The sequence below is a fragment of the Cupressus sempervirens genome, chromosome 5, assembly GCF_028749045.1.
Source record: "Cupressus sempervirens isolate cs-2001-9-10 chromosome 5, ASM2874904v1, whole genome shotgun sequence".
Lineage (NCBI taxonomy): Eukaryota > Viridiplantae > Streptophyta > Pinopsida > Cupressales > Cupressaceae > Cupressus > Cupressus sempervirens.
The window spans coordinates 1,029,935,058-1,029,939,599 of record NC_143122.1 but is presented as its reverse complement, the minus strand read 5'-3'; the positions used below and the strand labels follow the sequence as shown (position 1 = coordinate 1,029,939,599).

Here is a 4,542-nt window from a genome sequence, read left to right as displayed (position 1 = left end):
TTCAAATCTATTCAACTAGGTTTTGAATCCCTAAAAGTTGGTCATTTATTGTTATCATGCTAATGTGAATTGTTCAAAATTCTGGAACACCCTATTTGACTTGTCATAACTTTGAACCAGTTGACCATAATGATAAAATTCCTTTTCCATTACATTTTAGAGGTTAGAAACTTGCTACGTTTCAATTTTGAACTTATGAAAAATCCATTTGGTCAATTTTCAAACACGATTCCAAATGCAATTTCTAACTTTTTACTGGTGTCAAGAAAGGAAATTTTTTTGGTACCCTTGTTCGTGATGTTGTATCTCAAAATCCATGATAGGTGAGATCAAATGGATTGTACCATAGTGTTTTCCTCTAAAAATACTTCAAGTTTGTCAATTTTTAAGTCTTGATGAATCTGTTTACATACTTTCCCAGGTTCATTCCATTTACAAAAATTGCTTTTCTGCCATTGTTTCCAAGATACAAATTCAGAGTAGTTCACTTTGAGCATTCGCCAAATGCGTCTTGTTATTCATCATGAGACCAAATCAAATATTTATACTCTCATCATGGTAGTGAACCAACACTCCAGTTTTCATTTCCCCAAGTGTCAGTTTGCCCAATTTTCAAAGCCAAATCCAAACGTGTTTTATGGTTTTCTGACATGTTTTATTGCAGGCAGTTCTGAGAGGGCAACTTCGATAGTCAATATCTTTTGACGGAGAATTTTTTATAAGACAAGATTTGACATGGTGGAAGTAAGCGGAACAGAGAATCAATATTGTTGATTTCAGAGCCCAGTTAAGTGTTTAGGTTAGTTTGTAAAGATAGTTAAAGGACCTTCCTGACACAAAGTTAACAATCTGTAGACAGGCGTGAAATGAGTTTTTAATGATCTATCAGTGATCAAATTTGATTTCAATCAGTTCAAGATGATCAGTGGATCAATCTATGTATCAATTTTCTGAAAACAAATTATTTTTTAGCCGGACCCACTTTTGGGCCTGACTAAATCTCACCTGATTGATATAAAAGTGATGTTTTTGACAAAGTATCAGTGGTAGGGACTTTCTGATTTCATGAATCTTGCCATGGAAGTGAATTTTGAAGAGAAGGGGCATAAACCATTTTCCAATTATTGTAAGAGCACCAATCATAAGTTCACACAACAAGAACTTCCTGCCTGCAGACCTATTTTGACTCCCCGATGGATCATAACAATATTGATGCTAGTTGGTGTTATCTTCATTCCCATTGGAGTTGGTGCTCTCCTTGCTTCTCAAAGTGTGGTTGAAATTGGGCATAGATATGAGACTAAATACATTCTAGAGAATTATCAACTCAACAAGCTAGCCTATATTCAAAATGATTCAACTCCCAAATATTGCTCTATTGTCTTAAAGGTTGAAAAACATATGAAGGCTCCAATTTATATATATTACTAGCTTGATCATTTTTATCAAAACCATCCATGATATGTAAAAAAAAGAAGCAATGAGGAGCTATTGCATGGTCTATGGGATAAGAACACTATAAGTTATTGTGATCCTAAAATTAAATCAAATGGTGTGCCAATAGTAACCTATGGCCTCATAAGCTTAGGCTTATTTGATGATACCTACAATTTTTTTCTCTTGAACATTGAACTACAAGTTAAAAAAAAAAACATAGCTTGGAAAAGTGATCATGAACATAAATTTGGAAAAATTGTTTATCCCTTCAATTTTTAGAATGGATCTTTAAGCTAGATCCATCAAATCCTTTGAGTGATCATAAAGATCTTATTATTTGGATGCGTATACGCTCCCAACCTTCAAAGTTGTATGGAAGAAAGGAAGTCATTTTGATCCCTGAAAAAGAAATGGTGATTGATATGATATGATATGATAGATTTTTATGATGTCCACGAGACTAAAGTAGCCTATGGGACCCATACAATCAGCCTCCCAAGCCCGCAACAAAACTAATCAGTTGCAAAGTTTTGGTTAACTTGTCTCTCCTTCTCTAAAGTTTGATAATTAGATCCATTGTTCTCTTCACTTGATCTTCCTTGAATTAATAGTTGAAGTCCTTGCTTTGCAATATCTTTTATAACCAAATCTGATGTTGTTGTATGCCAAGAACTCCTTGATTAACATGTGGCATTGGCAAAACTAATCAGTTGCAAAGTTTTGGTTAACTTGTCTCTCCTTCTCTGAAGTTTGATAATTAGATCCATTGTTCTCTTCACTTGATCTTCCTTGAATTAATAGTTGAAGTCCTTGCTTTGCAATATCTTTTATAACCAAATCTGATGTTTTTGTATGCCAAGCACTCCTTGATTAACATGTGGCATTTGAAAAGTCATAATAGGAACATGCTAAATACATGAGTTGGAGGGAGCCACATTTTTATAGGGATTAGATTATCGGTAAAAGGCATGGAGAAAATGTATGGGGTGGCATCAAAATTGAAGAAGCCACAGTCTTGAAATAGAGGAGCTCCATAGTAAAAGAAGGCAGCAATAAAGAGGGATTCATCCATGGGAAGGGCACCCTACAGGGGAGCCAAGGAGCAACCAGCGATAGGGGAAGAACAAGGAGGAATGGAGCTCCATTCAAAAAGCTATAGTATGGATAGAAACATATGAATATAGAAGCCACATTAATGAGAGGTAGTAGGCATCTAAAGTGTGTATCCAACAATCCCAATGCTAGTATTGTCATCAAATATGGTTCATAGTCTGCAATTATGCTTAAGATGGAAGATGTATCTACATAAGAAATATTGAGTACATTTTGATGGAGATGAGCTACGGATTGATTGACTTACGAATTGAAAGAGAGTACATTCCTAAGCTAGTGAAAGTTTTGGATGCCTGCTGTGCAACTTATTCTTTTGGTAACGGAGAGAGAATCCCCCAAAATAAAGAACTTGCCTTCACACATTTTGTTGATTTTCCATAGTTGCTTGACATGGCTCGCAAAGAAGGAAGAGTAGAAAATCAAGGTCTTCTTGCTCCAGTAGAAAGGAATTCTAGTAGTAATAACCCCATTCCTTCTACTAATGAAAGTGAAGAGGATGTTGTAGAGGAGATGCCCATAGTCTAGAGAGGGGGCAGAAAAGCCCTGCTAGGCATCGAGAAATAGTAGGAAAAGATTTTTTCTTTTTTATCCCACATTGGTTGTGGGGTGGGCTCCTTATGTGTTTAAATATGCAAACACACAAATATCTTAGTGTCTTAAAGAAATTTCTTCTTTTGGAAGTAGCAAGTGCCCACATGGGGACTGTGGCCGACCATGAACAAAGACTAAAATTTTGACCCAACATGATGACAAAGAAGCGTTGATGTGGAATTGCCTACCGGCCCAGTTGTGACACATGGATGCTCTGGATATCATCATGTGGCAAGATCTAGTGATTGACACATTCCTACATTATGGAATTGTGAGGAAGATATGTGATGTGATAAAGTACCTAAGTGTCACATGGTAGTGGGCTCCAGTGATTCGGTGGTGATGTGAAAACTGGAAAAATAAGAAATGGACACATGGTGACCTATGAGTGAAGCAAACAATGACAAGTGTTGAGGGATTCTAGCTTAGCACAGATTATGAGGTGTTGACATGGCATAGTGTGCCACATGTCACAAAGGCTCACTCCCATATGTGAGGTGGCAGTTGTACACTATGCATGTGGGAAAGTGCCTAGTTGACACGTGGCGATAGGGCCTGAGTCAGCGATGACATGGTGGTTGCACTTCTCAACTAATCAGAAAATGCCACATGGTGGTGACGTGATGGGTGTAGATAAGGTGATGAAAATGCTATTAACTGGATGGTTAGAGGGCCAATAAGATGTTGCCATGTGGTAGCCTAGTCAAAGGGGGTTTGACCCAAAATGGAAGTTGGAAGAAAAAAAAAGTTTTTAAAATGTCATTTTAAAAATATTTTCTCAAACATGGCATTTATAGTTTTTTAAATTGAGAAAGGATATAACCTAAAGTTGAAACTTTAGGAAATTTTAAATTTTTGGATAAAAATTTAAAATGACCAAATTCAAACTAGATAACTTCAATAGGGGTATGTTTCTCAAAATGAGATTCAGGGAGTTTCTGGTAAGAAAATATAGGCATATTATATATCGTTGGAACTAGGAGAATACAAACTTTCCATTTTTGGCATTTTTTTTTGCATAGGAAGCCATCTATTCAAGTTACATGAGGTTTTATCCCAGATTCCTAACTTGCAATTGCATTCAAGCATCAAAGTTTAGTTGTGATTTCTCATAGGGTAATGACCTAAATATGTGTAAAAAATAGTAAAAATGTAGTTGTGGTCAATTTTGGTCACCTTCAAATCAGTTTAAACCCAAATTTTCACCAGTATTTCATCATGTAGCTCATATATTTTGGAAAACATAATGGTTTTCATCATTGAACAGGAGATATTTCAAGTTAATTACAGAATATTGATGAAATCTAAACCAGATTAAACGGGTAGAAAGATGAAAGAGGTTTTGCAACTGCAAGGGATGGAATTTCAAGTGGACACATGTCGTCCTCAAATTAGATCCAA

The 4,542-nt window shown here is 36.0% G+C and overlaps 1 pseudogene; it reads left to right on the top strand.

The window, feature by feature from the left end:
- Nucleotides 1-1,077: 1,077 nt before the first annotated feature.
- On the top strand, nt 1,078-1,868 carry LOC149559447 (putative ALA-interacting subunit 2 pseudogene; annotated as a pseudogene).
- The last annotated feature ends 2,674 nt before the right edge of the window (nt 1,869-4,542 follow it).